Source organism: Arachis duranensis, chromosome 2 (genome assembly GCF_000817695.3).
Source record: "Arachis duranensis cultivar V14167 chromosome 2, aradu.V14167.gnm2.J7QH, whole genome shotgun sequence".
NCBI classification, from domain to species: Eukaryota; Viridiplantae; Streptophyta; class Magnoliopsida; order Fabales; family Fabaceae; genus Arachis; species Arachis duranensis.
Window position 1 is genome coordinate 37,531,690 of NC_029773.3, and position 19,466 is coordinate 37,551,155.

Here is a 19,466-nt window from a genome sequence, read left to right on the forward strand (position 1 = left end):
AGGGCGCAAGCAACATTTTCTGCCCTGCCCTCCACAAGGGCAGGGCAGCCTCCTGGGAGCAACATGGGCCAAAATTCAACCAAAATTTCATTTAAATGCAATTCCTCTCCAAATTGAATCAAGGCCAACCAAACCCATTTCTCCTCAAATCCAAAGCAAGCAAAGCCCACATCATCACTCAAAGGCACATGGATCAATTAAATTAGGATTTTCATTTTTGTAATTTGTTTTAATTTCATTTTCAATTTTTATTTTGTAAAGCCTATATGAAGCCATTAATTAGAGCTCGGAAAGGAGGCTTGCTCCATTAGGGAGGAGTAGTAGTAGAGAGCTCTCTCTTTTAATTTTCCTTTCTGTTTAAATTTTGGATCAAGAATTGAAGGAATTCTGTTTCAATTCTCCATCTAAAATTCATTTGTGTTCTTCTGCATAATTGAGGAAATTGAGAAATTGGATCTGAAGTTTCTTTTACTGCTTTCATCTTTCTTCTCTTCTGCAAGTTGTCTTCTACTTTGATCAGGGAAGGAATTGAGATCTAGACTTGTTTTCTAGTCTCTATGATTTCCTGAGATTTTCAATTTTATTCTGTACTTAAGCTGAACTTAATTTCTGTTTGCTCCTTCAAGAAATTTTGCCTTGCTGTTTACATCTACTGCTTTTATTTCATCTGCATTTTTACCTTTCTGTTTCTATTGCTTCTAATTTACTTTCAAGCACTTTAATCTCCCTGCAATTGTTCTAAGCTTGGATCTACTGCTTTCATTTAATTTCTAGCACCCCAGCACCCTTTACATTTAATGCAATTTACATTTCTTGTCATTTAAGATTCTTGCGGGTGATATGTGAGAAGAGGAGAGAGAGGGTGGTTGCGGATGGAGGTCACCAGCGATAGTGGGTGTCGCGGCGGTGCTTGGTGGAGGCAGAGGACGGAGCGGTGAGAGAGGGCAGTGAACTGTGAGAGTGAGAAAGAGAGGAAGAGAGGAAGGAGGAGGAAAGGGAGGAGATCGGGTGGCGGTAATGGGCGGCGAGGTCGCCGGACGGTAGCGGTTGAGGGTGGTTATAGCAACGGTGGAGGTGGTTATGGAAGTTGGGGGAAGAAGAAGCAGAATGAAACGTTGGGGATGAGGGGATGCGACTGCGCTAGGGTTCTCGCGTCCCTGGGGTAAGTGTTTTTTTAATCCACGCGTTCACATCCTGGACGCGTGCGCGTGGTTGGGCGAAAAGATGGAGGGACGCGGGGGCGCCAGGTGCGCCTGAGCGTGGATGGGAAAGTGCGCATAGACGCTTACGCGTGATGTACGCGCCCGCGCGGGTCAAGTGCTGGGCCAAAGGCATAGAGTTGGCCCAGAGCTGGCACAACTCTCAGGTCCTTAGTATGGATGCTGCATCAGCACATCGACGCATATGCGTCATGTACACTGATGGCATGTCATCATGTCATGTTTTTCTATACTTTTTCATACAAGAAATTGATGATTAGTGCTTAAATATTGAATACTTTTGTGCTTAAATGGTATATTTCTTTGATCTTTTGATTTTATAAATTGTGTAGGAAATAAGTGAAAAAAAGAAGCAAAATAATACAAAATCAGCTCAAAAAAAGAAAAGAAGAATTTTGAGGCACACTTTAAAGTTTGAACACACTTTAGAATCATAGGCAACGCTTTTAAAAGTATGACCCATGACCATGGAGCCGTGGCATTTAGTGATGCCTTATGCATGCATTATTAATAATTAAAGCATGCATGCATGAAAGTTTCATTACTAATGCCAATTTGCAAATCAAGTTACGTTAATACATTACTAAGTAATATAATAAAGTAAATATAAACATGCATGCTTGAAACATTTGATTATTAATGCCAATGAATAAACCAAGGCGTTAAATAAATTAATTGGCATTACTAATTAATTAAATCAATGAAAGCATGCATGAAGTTTACTTAGTAATTCCCAATTGGCCCAGCATTCATTAATGCAAGGGAGAGCTGCATTAAAACAAGGAACAATGAGCGCTCAGTAAATGGAACGCTACGCTCAATAATTTGAGCGTTTTCGGGCTTCTTCATCAAAGAAACAAAGACCAAGCGCTCAATTAAAGGAAGCAGCGCTCAACAAACGCCAACATTCACAAAGGCTGTGCTCAAAGAAGTGAGCACTACGCTCACAAGAGTGAGCATTTTCGAGCTCTCACCCAAGGAAATTAAGGAAGCGCAGCATTCAAAAGAAAAGGGGACACCAAAGTTCGAAGAGGGGGCACGCATTCAACACAAGGAGTAGCGCTCATTATTTGAGCGCAGCGCTCACTTGTTGAGCACTAGGTGCATGCCATGACACAAGGAAGCACACCTTGGCACAATGAGCGCTACGCTCACAAAACCCAACGGAGCGCTATCCTGGGAGCTGATCAAATGCACCTTGATCCTGATCCACTTGAATCAAGCCAACACCATCTGAATTCACTCTCATTCAAAGCCCATTGACATCACTCAAAGGTACAAGAAATAATTAGATTAGAAATTTCATTTTGATTGTAATTTGTTTTGAATTTCATTTTTATTTTTTATTTTTGTAAAAGCTTATAAAAAGACATATGTTCCATTTTAGAAGAGGAGGCTGGCTCTGCTACAGAGCATTAGGAGTAGGAGTAAAAGTAAAATAGAAAGCTCTCTTGAAATACTTTTTATTTTTCTGCACTTTTTACACTTGAGTTACATTGAATTCAGTTTGTGCAAATTTCAATTTCTACAATCCTCTGCTTAAATTTTCCTCTTCTGCAATTTTACTTTCTTCAATTCTTCAATTGAGCTAACTGTTATCTGAATTTAATTTTCCTGCACTTTAAATTTCCTGTCACTTGTTCTCAAGATCTCTTCAATTGTTTGATTTACTGCTCTCTTTCAATTCCGCAATTTATATTCTGTTGGTCACTTTTCACCCAATTCACCAATGTTAGCTTGACTAAACTAATAACCTCACTAAAGTTGCTTGATCCATCAATCCCTGTGGGATCGACCTCACTCTTGTGAGTTATTACTACTTGATGCGACCCGATACACTTGCTAGTGAGTTTTGTGTGGAATCGTTTTTCCATTATCATACGCGTACACGTGCATCGCCTCTTTTTTTTAGAAACATTAAAAACACTTAAAATTCTCCTAATCTTCTCTATGACTCAAAAACAACCAAAATGCAAAATTAACCATATTTTTTAATTTTTGAGAATTTTTTCAAAAATTTGAGAAAACTTGCAATCCAAGCAAAAACTCAAATTCAAAGAATCATCCTTATTCAATTCATAAAATGTATAAACAACTTAGCAACCAAAACAAAATATGCAAGAGAGTAAAGAAACTGCCTACAATGGCACTCAATTCATTCATTTATTGTATCTACAAGAGAATGGAAAGAGTTTACCATGGTGGGGTGTCTCCCACCATGCACTTTTGGTTTAAGTCCTTAAGTTGGACATTTGGAAGGCTCCTTGTCAAGGTGGCTTATGCTTGTATTCATTCTTGAACCTCCAAGAACGCTTGCTTCTCAAACGGTTGTCAGAATTAGGGGTGTGTATGGGTCGGGTGCAACCGGGTTTGATGTGACCCAGATTGGATTTTTAAAATTAAAATCTTGACTTGACTAACAAAAAACAACTTATTTTAAAATTTTTTGACTAATTCAACCCAAAGATTTCAAAATTTATGAGTAAAAGAAGGAAAATATATTTTTTATTTTTGAATTTTTAATGAGGAGAGAGAAAAACACAAATATGACCCAAAACATGAAAATTTTGGATCAAAACACATGATGCATGCAAGAACACTATGAATGTCAAGATGAACACCAAGAACACTTTGAAGATCAAGATGAAAATCAAGACTTATTTTTGAAAAAATTTCAAGAAAGGAAAAACATGCAACACACCAAACTTAGAAATTTTTAATGTTTAGACTCTATGAATGCAAAAATGCATATGAAAAACAACAAAGACACAAAACAAGAAAATTTAAAGATCAAACAAGAAGACTTATCAAGAACAACTTGAAGATCATGAAGAACACAATGCATGAATTTTTTGAAAAAATGCATAAATTTTAAAAACATGCAATTGACACCAAACTTAAAAATTGACACTAGACTCAAACAAAAAACACAAAATATTTTTTTGTTTTTGTGATTTTATTAATTTTTTTTGTTTTTTTTGAAAATAATTTTTGGAAAAACGAAAATAAAATAAAAAAAATTTTGAAAGATTTTTGAAAACTTTTTGAAAAGAAAATTACCTAATCTGAGCAACAAGATGAACCGTCAGTTGTCCAAACTCAAACAATCCCCGGCAATGGTGCCAAAAACTTGGTACATGAAATTGTGATCATCAACAATGGCCCCAATGAGCTTGGTGTTCTAAAACGTGAATCACACTTTGTCACAACTTCGCATAACTAACCAGCAAGTGCACTGGGTCGTCCAAGTAATACCTTACGTGAGTAAGGGTCGATCTCACGGAGATTGTTGGTATGAAGCAAGCTATGGTCATCTTGTAAATCTCAGTTAGGCGGATTCAAATGGTTATAATGGTTTTCGAAAATATAAATATAAATAAAGCATAAAATAAAGATAGAGATACTTATGTAGATCATTGGGGGAAATTTCAGATAAGTGTATGGAGATGTTTTGTCCCTTCTGAATCTCTGCTTTCCTACTGCCTTCCTCCAATCCTTCATACTCCTTTCCATGGCAAGCTGTATGTAGGGCGTCACCGTTGTCAATGGCTACTTTCCATCCTCTCAGTGAAAATGGTCCAAATGCTCTGTCACAGCACGGCTAATCAGCTGTCGGTTCTTGATCATGTCGGAATAGAATCCATTGATTCTTTTACGTCTGTCACTACGCCCAACAATCGCGAGTTTGAAGCTCGTCACAGTCATTCAATCCCTGAATCCTACTCGAAATACCACAGACAAGGTTTAGACTTTCTAGATTCTCAAGAATGGCCGCCAATAATTCTAGCTTATACCACGAAGATTCTGGTTAAGGAATCCAAGAGATATTCACTCTAGCTTTCGCTTGTAGAACGAAAGTGGTTGTCAGGCATGCGTTCATAAGGACGGATGATGATGAGTGTCACAGATCATCACATCCATCAGGTTGAAGTACGAGTAATATCTTAGAATAAGAATAAGCTTGAATTAAATAGAAGAATAATAGTAATTGCATTAATTCTCGAGATACAGCAGAGCTCCATACCTTAATCTATGGTGTGTAGAAACTCTACCGTTGAAAATACATAAGTGATAGTGGACCAGGCATGGCCGAAAGGCCAGCCTCCAAAACATAATCAATAGTCTCCTAAGATGAACAACAGATTAAAACTGAGACCAAAGATGTCTAATACAATAGTAAAATATCATATTTATACTAGACTAGTTACTAGGGTTTACAGAAATAAGTCTAAATGCAGAAATCCATTTTCGAGGCCCACTTTGGTGTGTGCTTGGGCTGAGCTTGAGCTTTACATGTGCAGAGGCTTCTCTTGTAGTCAAATGCCAAGTTGTAACGTGTTTTTGGTGTTTAACTCTGGTTTGTGACATGTTTCTGTCGTTTTACTCCAGAATGCAGCATGGAACTGGCGTTGAACGCCAGTTTGCATCGTCTAAACTCGATCAAAGTATGAACGATTATATATTGCTGGAAAACTCTGGATGTCTACTTTCCAACACTATTGAGAGCGCGACATTTGGAATTCTATAGTTCCAGAAAATCTATTTCGAGTGCAGGGAGGTCAGAATCCAACAGCATCAGCAGTCCTTTTTCAGCTTAAATCAGATTTTTGCTTAGGTCCCTCAATTTCAGCCAGAAAATACCTGAAATCACAGAAAAATACACAAACTCATAGTAAAGTCCAGAAATTTAAATTTTGTATAAAAACTAATAAAAACATCCCTAAAAGTAGCTAGATCCTACTAAAAACTACCTAAAAATAATACCAAAAAGCGTATAAATTATTCGCTCATCAAGCGTTTTGAGTATGATCACTAAGGAGAATGAACTGCAGGAGCTTCACCCTCAATCAGAATAGATCCACATTAACCCTGCGGTTCAGATCTGAACGAGTATTGGCGGCCTCTCAACTGGCATCAACCACATATAGCCTGTCATAGAAGAAATCATTCACAGTTGAAGAAGATAGTAAGACCAAAGTTAATCCAGAAGGACAAGCATCTCCAAGCCTTAACCATCTTCTTATCATTGCAAACAGATCAACCTAGTTTAGATCCCCTTATTCTTTTTTATGCATTTAAATAAATCCAACAACTCTTCTATCCACCTGACTAAGATCTACAAGATAACCATAGCTTGTTTCAAACCACAATCCTCGTGGGATCAACCCTGACTCACTCAAGTATTACTTGGACGACCCAGTGCACTTCCTGGTTCAGTTGTACGAAGTATGGGAATTCGTGCACTAGAGTTATTAGTTGGTTTGGAACTATGCTTACAACGAAGTTCTTTTGCTATTGAGAAATTCTAGACCAATGATAATTCTCACGTCAAGTTTTTGGCGCCGTTGTCAGGGAATTGCAATGGTGTTATATTATTGGCTATTGTGAATATGTCCATATTGTGAATATTCCTCTTTTGGTTATTTTTTGGTTTTGCTAGTAGTTAGGAATTTGTTTCTTTATTTCTTATTAGTTTTTATCTTTGTTTTCCCTTGTCACTATGAATTCTCATCACTTTGGCTATGAGCTTGGTTCTAACTATGTTGTAAGAGATGGAAATTACAATGACAACATGCATCAAGAATGAAACAATCAAAGATGGGAGGAGCCTCAAGCATATGATCAATCTTCATGGCAACAACCTCCTCCAATGTACTATAAGCATGAACCACCCCATGATGCATACCAATCTAATGGCTATGGTGGACCTCCTTATAGTTATCAACCACAAGCGCCATATGCTTATGAACCCCCTCCTCAACAAAACCTTCAACCACCATACTCACAAGCCTCATACCACCAAACACCTCCATATAATCCCAATCCATATCCACCATACTAACAACCATATGAGCCATATAAAACATACATAGAACCACCCTAATTCCAACACCAATACCCTCAAGAACCACTACCTCCATATCATTACCAAGATGAACCACCTTAAATGTTTGAGAACTTTTAACCACAACATGAATTCTCTTTTCCACCACAATCCTCCATGGAAGAAAACACATATCCATCAAACTAAGAGCAATATGATCCTACCTATGTTAACCAAGTGGAATAGGAGCCAAGGGATCGTCTCAAGAAAGTAATGGATCGGCTTTAAGCAATCATCCATCAAAAGGAGCAAGAGAAAGCCCAAAAGAGACCTGAAGAGATCATGGCGAACCTTGCCAAAATTAAAGCCAACTTGGACTCGTGGGACTCATGCAAAAAACAAAGCAATTCTACGGATGAATGTGGAAAATCAACCGAAGAGTGGAGCATGAAAGAGATCTTGGAATCTCAACTTGAGAACAAGGAAATGGAATGTGTTTTGCAAAAAGTGAAAAGGATGGAGATTGTTGAAAAAGAACTGGTTGAAGACCTAGGAGAAGTTGAACAAGAGGTAGATTCCAAGCTTGAGAACACTTCCACACCAAGTAATATTGTTGATGACTTGGTGGAAGTTGTCGAACCTTCTTCCATTGAGCTTGAATTTGATGTTGAGGAGGATAATGTGAAACCTCTTAGGCATATTATGGATGATGAAAGATTGGAAGAAGTTGAGCAAGTGATAAGTCCTATTATTGAAAATAATTCCACACCAACCAATATGTTAATTGAGATTGTTGAGCCTTCCTCATCGTGTGGTGAATTTGAGGACAAGGAGGACCATGTACAACCTCCAACGCATGACTTGAGCATTGAGGAATGTGTAGAAGAAGTTGGTTAGCAAGGAATTGAAATTGAAGAAGCTTGCAAAGATGTGGAAGAATTCAAGGAAGAGCACAAGGGAGTAAAACTTGCAAGATCATTGGGACCGCCCCTTCTTAAGTCGCCATCACCCATTACATCATTCAAGTGGGTAATCTCTTATCGCTAAGCTTTACTTTCCCACTTGAATATGGTTTGCTTAAAATGGTTGATCAACCTAGAGCTCTTTGTGGATTGAAGAGTAATAGAGAGTTATGTAGTGGTTGGCAAAATGATATTAGGCTCATCAAGGTTGAACCCTCAAGTCATAGGTCCCATGGTTGGAGGAATGCTAAATTGTATGGATCTAGGAGGAGAATTTAGTGTTTACTTGAGAATTTGAATCACTTCCCACCCAAATGGAATTGTCGTGATCAACTTGAAGATGGGTGTACAAACAAAGTATGGGACCCCGGAATACACATCAACAATCATCAATCTTAGGGCCTTACTACTTGCTTGAAAGTTCTTAGAAAAGTGAGGCACATAATTTGGGATGCTGAAGGCTATTGGAAATGCAAAAATTGGTGGGGATTCAAGGAAAAGTTCAAGCATAAGCCACCATAGGAAGGACCCTATCAATTGTCCAACTTAAGGACAATAAATAAAAGTGCTAGGTGGAAGACACCCCACCAAGGTAACCTCTTTCCATTCTCTTGCAGTTATAATCAATGAATGAATTGAGTTGCCATTATTAGGTAGTTTTATTTTTTTCCATGCTTTTGTATATATTGATTTGATTGTTAGGTTACTTATTAGATTTCTATTTTGATTAGAATAGTTGTTTTTGAATTGCATTTTGCTTGAAGTGTAAGTTTTGTTTGTTTTGTCTTTGAAAATTTTTCAAAAGCTAAAAGATTTTTGTTAAATTTGAATTTTGGTTGCTTTAGAGTGTTTATAGGTTAGGAGAGTGCCCTGTTTCTATTTTATGCTTCAAAAAAAAGAAGAGGCGCTCCACGCATGTGCATGGACAACGCGTACGCATCGAATTCATTGCTGCAACTCCTGGTACAAAAACTAGAGAGTTGTGATGGAACTGTGTGGGTGGGGTGCCAGGAGCACAATGCAACCCACGCGTGCACGTAGGTGACGCGTACGCATCATTTGTTTTTTCTCACATCCACGCGTAAGCATGGACGAAGCGCACACGTCGTATGCTTATGTTGGAACTTCCGGTACAAAGACCAGAGAGTTGTGCTGGAGTTGTGCTGGAGTTGTGCAACTTTTGTGCGAGAAGCACGATTAGATCGCGTCCCCTCTCTTTTCTGCTGGCCATGCGTACGCGTGCATGAAGCGTGCGCATCACCTTCGCGCCTAAGCTGCCCTGTTTTTGTTCCTTTCTTCTTCTTTCTTCTCTCCCTCTTCTTTCTTTCTACCTTTCTTCTTCTCTCTTCTTCCTTTCTTACTTTCTTCTTCTCCCTCTCTTCAATATTTCACTTCTCATTTTTCTTATTTTTCATTTTCTTTTATATGTTACATTTGCATACTTTTATTCATTGCATTTTAACTTTATTACTTGTTCTTATTTTCTTTTCTAAATTTTGTTGTTTTACTATTGGTGTTGAATTTTCCTACGCAATTATTGAAAATTCTTAGATCATTTTGGTGCTTCATGACTTGTTTGGTACTTTTGCAATTTTTGTCCCACACACAAGATTAGTACTTTAGTCTCTTCAAACTTATTATTATTTGTTTTTATACTACACTATCATTGAGTTAGGATGGGACCAAATGCTCTCATGCTTATACTAATCTTGTTTGTGTCAATTCTTGTTTGAACTTGATGCTCAAGTACTCTTCATGTCATTTACTTATTTTTTGACTTTACTCTTACATCAAGTGTTAGTTGATATGCCCTTTGCCTATATTTCTTTCTCACTTACATGTTGTAGCTACCATGTAGTTGAGAACCCTACTCTTATTTGGCATTAGTCCCTACTTGTGTTCTATTTGTTTTGAAATCTTTGTTTGTGGGCTTAATATTTTTCTTTTTCTCTCCTTTTAAGCCAACCACCTAGAATGGAATGAAAAAGGCCTCTAAACAAGTCTCTACGCACAATTCTTTGTAGAAGCTCATCAGTTGTGAGAACCAACCTTGGATGAGTTCAACTTTCCGTATCCACTCCTTGCTCATCTTTGAATGCACCGAGAACAGTGTAATCTTTAAGTGTGGGGACATCGAGACCGACCTCCGTAGGTAACTACTTCCTTTTCCAACACCAATTCTTCACTTTCTTTGTTAGTTAGTTGTTGTATTACATGATAGATTGCATGTTAGTTAGAATCTATACATATTTTACCATTTTTTTCTTGCTAGGACTACTTGGTTGAAGTGACGATTTCTTTTCCAAGAAAACTATTTTAGGGCACCCTACTAATTTGAATTAAAAAAATTTTGTTGAACTTGCTTGAAGGAATTAATTTTGGAACATGGTTTTTGAGCTAAGAATACATAAGCATGTGAGTTTTGAGCCCAATTGTGTAGTTACGTCATATAACCACTTATTTCCATTCTTGTGTGTATTATTCTCTCTCTACGACTGTAATCCTTGATTTGTTTATTTTATGTATGAATGCATTTATATGATTGAGGCCTTCTTTTCAAATAGCTCACTTACCTAAATGGCCTTACCCTTTTATCTACCATTGTTAGTCAATTTTGAGCCTATGCTAAACCCCTTTTGTTCTTAATTTTAGCACATCACTACCCCTAAATGAAAAATAATAAATGTCCTTAATCTGGATCTTTGATTAGCTTAGGCTAGTGAGAGTATTTATCATTCAAGTTTGGGAAAAGTGGGAACATTGGGTGAGATAAAAGTGAGTTTTTGTTTTTTTGTTGAAGATCTTGAAAATTTGGTACATACTCATGCATTAAATATTTAAAACCATATGCATTGGTACGTTTGTATATACTTTAGTGTGAAAAAAATGATAAAGAAAAAGAAAGATAAAAAGAAAAAAATATATATATATAAGAAAACAAAAAAGAGAAAAAGAAAAGCAATAAAAAAGGGACAAAAATGTCCCAAAGCAAAGTAATAATAGCAATGCATGTGGAATGTGAATTGAAGAGAATGCATGAGTATGTGGATAAAAAAGTGGGAATCATGGGTAGCTAGATATTGTATTAGAATTGTATAGGTTGTTATATGTGTTTGGTGAGAGCTTAGATTAATCAAAGATACAAATTTCAAGCTCACTTAGCCATATATATATCCTTACCTTTACCCTAGCCCCATTACAACCTATGAATAAGTCCTCATGATAAATGTATACATGCATTGAATAATTGTTGATTGTTAGATGAAAAATAAATCTTGGAAATCATGATTAGAGGAGAATTGAGTGAATCAACCCTATACACTTGAGCGACTAGAGCGGATACACTTCCGGTGAGGGTTCGATGCTCAATTCCTTGTTCCCTACTTTCACGAGCTTTCTTCTTGCAAGTTTGCATATGCTTCATTTTGATATTTGAATTGGTGGAGTTCATGAATCATCATACTATCTTAGCCCTACATGTTCATATGTGTTCTTGGAGATTGATTTACTTTTTAACCAAGTAGGTAGAAGCATTTTGCATTTAGTTGCATGCATGTAGATAGGTGCATATAGTTTATTTGCATTGAATAAATGTTCATACCCCATTTCTTGCCTTCCTTGGTTTAGCATGAGGACATGCTTAATTTAAGTGTGGGGAGGTTTGATAAATCCCAATTTTATGATTTATCTTGTGTTAAATTTATCTTATTTTATCAACTTATCTCACATTTAATCACTAAAATAGCATGATTTTGTAAAGTCTCTCTAATTTGTGCTTAAGAGTGAAAACATACTTTTTGGGCCTTTAAATTGATAAATTTAATTCACTTTAATTCCATTCAATGCCTTGATATGTTTGTTAAGTAATTTCAGGTTTAGAAGGCAGAGATTGGGTTGAAGAAATGAAGAAAAAGCATACAAAAATGGAGAATTCATGAAGAAATGAGAATTTAGTAATCTTCCCAGCGACGCGTGTATGTGGCCCATGCATGCGTGTGAAAAAGAAATCTGCCAGGCGACGCATACGCGTAACCTAGGCGTACGCGTGACAAGCAGCACGTGACCTCATTAAAGGCAACATGCTGAGGGCGATTTCTGAGCTCAAGGAGGCCCAAATCCAACTCATTTCTGATGCTTTTGAACCCAAGGATTGTAGGGGAATGGGGGGAAGTAGTCATAGTATAGTTTTCATCATGTTTTAGGTTAGAATTCTAGAGAGCGAAGCTCTCCCTTCTCTCTAGAATTTAGGGTAGTTTAGGTCAATTTTTCTTAGATCCAAGTTTTAATTCTAGTTTTTTGTTTAACTCTCTATATATTTTATTATTCTATTGTCTTAATCTTCTTAGTTTTTCTTGTTGATTTTTTATGTTGCTATTTTTACTCTCATGAACTCTTGATGGATTTTTATTTTCTTTTAATGCAATTTTATGTTTCCATGTCTTTTTATGTTTATCTTAATTGCTATTGTTGGTTTCTTGTTTGTGTTAGTTATGGGTTTCATTAATTCTTGCATTTTGTGATGTTTACTTTTATTGCACTCTAGGTGTTTGATAAAATATTTTCACTAGTTATAGAGTAGTTTTCTTTACTCTTGGCCTAGGCTAAGAGAATTGAGTGACCTTGAGTCATTGGGTCTAATTGGATTGGTGATTTGAGAATCCTTAGTGGTCAATTTGATACCTATTAACACTAGCCTACTACTAAGTCAATTAGTAGTTAGGTTGGGACTTATGGATTGATGTTGATCAAGCCTATTTGACTTACTTCAAGCATAGAAGTAGACTTGATGGGTTGGTCCCTCATAATTGTCAATATATGGTTGTCAGACAAGGATGGTGATCTCAATTTTCATGCATTAGCCAAGAGTTCTTTTCCTTTCCTTTATTAGTTAATTGTCACTTACTTTCTTGTTATTTACTTTTCTTGTCAATCAACAAATCAAACCCCCTTGTTCCTTCATAGCCAATAATTGAGCATTTCATTGCAATTCCTTATGAGAGGACCCGAGGTTTAAATACTTCGGCTTATTTTTATTGGGGTTTGTACTTGTGACAAAAATAAATTAAAACCTTAATTGAGAGTTATTAGTTGGTTTGGAACTATGCTTACAACAAAGTTCTTTTGCTATTGAGAAATTCTAGATCAATGATAATTCTCACGTCACTTAATCACACTAAAAATGTGTATAAAGCACTAAGAAAATTTTATTCATCAAAAGTTATTCCAAATTGTCTCACCAAAGGTGTTTAAATAGGCCCCTAACAAACAAACAAAAAGATAAGATAAGATTTTAAAATTTAAATCAGATTTGATCTTAATGGGTTATATCATATTTGATTTTAAAATTTAAAATTTCTAAAAATATGATAACTAATTTAAATCATATTTGATCTTATTAGATTAGATTAAATTTGATTTACATTTAAAATTCCTAAAATACTATTAAACAAATCAGAAGTAAATCAAATCTTCCAACAAACTCTAACATCAAAACAAACTAAGATAAAAGGCTAAAATATTAAAAATTAATAATAAATTATGCCTCCCACTGAATTTGAAAAGCATTATTGGGCTTTTTGCTATTCTGACTTAGCCCAATGAGCCTTATGAGCTACCGTCATTTCAGCACCACTGTTTTTGAGACGAACTCTTAGTCTCCTTGATGTCCAAGACCGGCATGGTATAATTTTTATAGTATTCAGATCTTTAAATATGACAAAATTACCATTCAGCCCCTTGTCTATAACATGACAAAAATGCCTTCCTGAGTACGTATCAAAAACGGTCCTTAAAATTTATGAATTGCACTAATTTGGTCTCTAACTTACCAATTGCACTATTGATGTCCCTGACTTTGTAAAAAAATGCACTTAGCTAGTCCCTCGCCCTAACTCTGGCCAATTTTCCTACTGCAAGCCGTGCTGCGCTATACAGCATAAAATGCTGTCGTCTGATTTTTTGAGCTAAAACCTTCTGGAACGATGTCGTTTGACAAATTTAGAGAGTTAAGTTTGTAACTCTTAACATTTATGATCATTTCATCTTCTTCTTCTTCTTCTTGACATAAACACTTTGTGCCTATGAAATTCTCAAGCCTGGCTACTGTCTAGGGTTTTAAGGGTGAAACTATTCGTCTTTGTGGAGTTCGCTCACACTCTGAGCTTCGTGCTCGATCGTTGTCATTGATGGAAGGAGAAAAGGTTCTTCGCGAAAAACAGAGCTAAAACTATACATTACTGTGTATGTTTGGTCAGAATCTAATGTAGGTTGTTGAAAATTTTTCGTTGTTCATTATCTGCTAGAGTTTTTTTGTGTTTTGTGGGTAGTGGAGGAATTTTTTTCTATGCTCTGTTTATGGGTATTTTATTCAATGCAATTTTATTTGGGTTGGTTGATGGTTGTGTCAGGATTTTTTATTTGTGGGTGAGTGCCATGGTTTGTTGTTATATGTGTGAATCTATTTTTTTGAGGCTTTAAATTATTTTTGTTCATAATGCAGATAGAGACTTTGATGGATATCATGCTCCATCATGAAGGAACGTCTAAAAAGAATGATGATGGAATACTGGTTTACTCACTGGATAGCAGAAATTACTTAGGAGATTTAGATGAGGATACACTAGATGTATTCTTCGTGAGGAACTATTATAAGGAGCTCGGGTATGACAAAGTAGTTCAGTTTTGGTGGCTACCTCTGGGAAGGAGCTTAGAGGGCAAACTGAGAGCTCTTATGAGTGATGATGAGTTAATGGAGATGTGCTTTCATATACAGAGGAATGATGGATTTATTGATGTGTATTTTGAGCATGGAATGTCCACACTAGATTTGCTAGTAGGAAAGGAAGTTGTTATATGTCTTGATGATGGAGAAGAATATCCTGGTGAGGGAGACTTGGTGAGCAAGAAGAATACAAGTAAAGGTTCTAAATCTAATGCTAATACCTCCACTCTTACCAAAAAACCCAATCCAAAATATGTTTCATTTTCTAACTCAAGCTATGCTAATACAAATGCCAACACAAGCCCTATCTCCAATTCTATCCCAAACCCTCCTGATACCAACACTGACCATATTCCAAACCCTCCTAATACTAATTCCAAACCCATTTTGAAGCCCAAAGATAACCCCAAGCCCAAGTCAAAGCCCAACTCCACATCTATCTCCAAACCAAAACTTAACCAAAAGCCCATTAAAAAGCCCAACCCAAATCTTAAGCCCAAATTGAAAGAGAATACTAGTTCCAAAGAAAAGGCCAAAGTCAATCCAAATTTAAAGTCCAAATTTAAGTATAACCCACTTTGGAGGATTACAAGATCACAAGCTATTCGAACATATAAAGGTTATGTTAATAAGGGCAACGAAGCCCTTCATGTTGATTTGACTGTGAATGATAACTCCAGTGATGATGATAGTTTAGAAGATAGTTCATTTAAGTCAATGCAAGAGGATAGTTCTAGTAGTGAAGACAATTTTGTTGCAACTATTTCGATACCAAGGAACAAGGAGCTTAAAAATAGGAAGAGAAGTGCATCTGTTGTCGCTAAAGAAAAAGAGAAAATAATGCAACCGAATGATTCTTTAGTTGTGGATGTGTCAGATGGAGAGGTAGATTTGGTTTTTCTAGGAACTCCATGAACTGATATTGTATATGAAACACTTGACTCAGGTGCAGAATCGGATGCTGTTAATTCTTGAAACTCAGAAGAGATGAAAACTCCTCCTAATTTTGAGGATGAACTAGAATCTGATAGGGAGTCAGATGAATTTCCAATCTTTAGAAACGGTATAAGATTTGGTGAGCTACAACTCCATATAAGAATGAAGTTAAATACCAACTATGACTTTAGAGAGGTTGTAAGAGAGTATACTATTCAAGAGAGTAGGAGGATTAAGTTCAAAAAAATGATAGTATTAGATGCCAGGCTATTACACCAATAGGGCAGCAAATAGGGCTTAGCTTGCTAGTAAATTAGTCAAAAAGGTTAAGAAATACCCCAATTTCAATCCATGTAAGGCTGTTGTCTACTTAAGGTCAAAGTGTGATCTTAGTCTCAATAGGAATTCAATTGCAAGAGCCTTGGCAGATGTAAGGAATATTGTATATGGGAATGAGAAGGCATAGTATGCGATGTTTAGGGATTATGCTAAAACTTTACTAAAGAGTAATCCTGGATCTTCAGTGCAGATTTGTTCCAATCATTAACCAGATGAAAAGGTTATATTTGAAAGATGTACATATGTCTGAATGGTTGCAAGAACAGATTTAAGACAGGTTGTTGTCCCATGATTGGCCTAGATGGGGCATTTCTAAAGACACAATTTGAAAGTCAGATATTTTCTACTACGGCGCAAGTTGCAAATCGTTGTATTTATGTGATTGCATGGGCTATAGTTGAAATTGAAAATACGAAAGATTGAAAATGGTTCTTGGAGCTGCTTCATGTTGTTCTTGGAGACTATAAGACTCATGGATATTGCTTCATATCTAATATGCAAATGGTAGATTTCTTAACTATGTTTTTCCGTTCATGTTATATTGGATAAATAATGCATTTCATTACAATACCTGATTAAGTGTACTGATATGCATAGTTGAATATGTGTACTTGATCATGCATTCATGAGGTTGGATAAATAGTGCATTTGATTACAATACTTGATTGTGTCTACTAATATACACAATTCATTGCATTCAAATAGCAAAAGGGCTAAAGAGTTATTTTATTACAAAGTTTATGGACTCGACTGTATTAAAATTTGAAAGTCGGGGTCTAAATATGGGTCATTAACGTAAAGTTAGGGACCATTATGTAGCATGATAAAAGTGTGTAAAACAAATTCTAGTACTAAAATCTAGTGTTATAATGTTATGCAGGGTTCGATTCATACTTTCTAGAAGGTAATGCCAATAGTTCATCATCGTTTTGGTGTGTAGCATCTATGGAAAATTTTCAACAAACAATGGAAGGACCTTGAGCTGAGGGGAATTCTTTGGGAATGTGCTAGATCAAGAACATTCCAATATTTCATGGAGAATATGAACAAGATTAAGAGGGTGCATGAGGAAGCTGGGCTTATCTCAGCAAATGGCATAGAGACTCCTGGACAAAGTTACAATTCAGCCATAAGCCAAAGCTGGACAATATTTGCAATAACGCCTATGAGGTGTTCAATGTAAGAATCAAAGAGGTAAGGAGCAAACCCATCATCACATTACTTGAAGAGGTGAGGATGTTTGTCATGAGATCCATTGCAATAAATAAAGTAAAGTTGACAAATCATGTTGGCAAAGTTCTCCCTGTAATTCAAAGTTGTTCAGAGAAAGTCAAAAAAGAATCAACGAATTAGGTCCCTATTTGGACCGGTGATGAAGCCTATGAAAACTTTGAAGTATATGGCCATCCAACAAACATAGTGGTAGATCTTGGAAAAAGATTATGAACTTGGAAATTCTGGATGTTAACTGGTGACCTTTCAAGGGTGAACAATAGGCCAGAAAAGTTTTGTCACAATCTAATCACTATGGATTCATACAACAAGACTTATGCCCATCACATTCTGGCCAATCATTATGGGAGAAATTTGTGTACAGTCAGCCACAAGCTTCTAACGTTAAGACGAAGCCAGGAGCTTTAACAAATAAAAGGAGAAAGGATGCTGATGAAGGCAATGGTGGTAACAAGAAGGCCAAACCAAGTGAAAGTTTGAAAAGGCAACTAAACATATTTACATGTAGATATTGTGGAGTAAAAGAGCATACTAAGAGAGGATGTTCAAAGTAGAGAACAGATGAAGTAGCTATTGTTGTTGCAGCTAAAGCCAAATCCAAGGCTACTGCTTCAGCTTCTAGGGATGCCCCTCAACCTGCTACTACTGCTACACTTGGTTGTAATCCTCCTGCTCAGGTTGATAATACTGCTGATGTTAAGGCTAATCAATAACCTCCATCACCTATGGATGCACCTCTTGCTGCAGAGATTGAGCTATATTAACCAAATCATGAAGGATACAAGATGAATAACAGGTAATGCACTTCTTTCTGTTGCAACATAACTCTATCAAAAGCTGGCCACACTAGACTCATATAAGATTGAATTTTTTATCTATCATGGGCACTAGCAGGAGTAGTTGCACCAGCACCAGGAAAGCTAGAGAAGTTACCAACTAAAAAGAGGAACTCACCACCACCTCAATCTATTGATGTAGATCCAATGCAAGGAGCCAATGCAACAACAACTTTAAGATTAGCTAATTTTCTAAATTTTATTTCAACTCCCAATTTCAAAGCACTAAGGAAGAAGAACACATGATATTGAATGCAAAACACATTAATCCATTAGGGTGTTTAGGATAATAGGCCTTTATTTTGTAAATGACAGTTATTCTATTCCAAACTTCGTTTTTTGGCTTGCCCAAACTTTGACTACTATTGCAAGACATAAGCTCTTTTGTAATGCACTTGTTTTGTTCCATTAATGTTTGCTACTCTATCATATTTATCAAATCCAATGATTATACATTATGCTGTGATAAATTTAGATGATCTTTAATTGTTTTTTTTTCTTTATGATAACTATTCTATCAAAACAGGGTACACTAATAAAAAAAGGTTTACACATTTAAAGTGAAAAAAGAAAACTCTAACTTATTTTCATTCATCTATTAGCATATTACATACGACATTGTCAGAACTTTAAAGTCACAACTAACACAACCACCAAAGTGAAAAAACACAGTATACCTAACGATTGGATTAACATTTTTGGGTTCTCACTTCAACTTCCAACCTTCCAATCCTCCAAGCTAAATTGACCTTCACTTGCTCATTGTCATTTGCAGCAGTATCTAGTCTTCCTTCATGTTCTTCTTCTTCTATTTCTGCATCATTAGTCCAGACAAAAAATCCACACCATGTTTTGCCCCAGGTCTGTATGAAATAAGGTTAGGAGTTACAAATATAAAATCAATTAACACAAAAACTCATATTGTAATTGGGACAACCAAAGAAGGGATTATCTGGGTTGGTATTTGTTTCGGACCATCGGACCACGGGGCGGCAGCTGCAGCCACAATGCCCTGGCACCCGCAAACCTCTACTCTTACTTGTAGTTCTCATTGTTGATCTTGTAGAGATTCCTTGATCATGACTTAGACATTCAATCATGATTTTTCTGTCAATTTTAAACAATAACCACGAAGAAGCAGAAGAAGAACGTAGGTTAACAAAAAACGATAAAGAAGGTGCTGCTGAGGGACCATAATGGGTCAAATAGTTTCAATTGTTAGCGTGGTAAGTCAATGCCATATCACAGACGGCGGTAGGCAAATTGGTCTGAGTTGGAGCGAAGGACCAATTAGGGGCATTTTTTTATAAAGTCAGGGACATCAATAGTGCAATTGGTAAGTCAGGGTCAAATTGGTGCAATCCATGAATCTCAGGGACCACTTTGAGGTTTAAT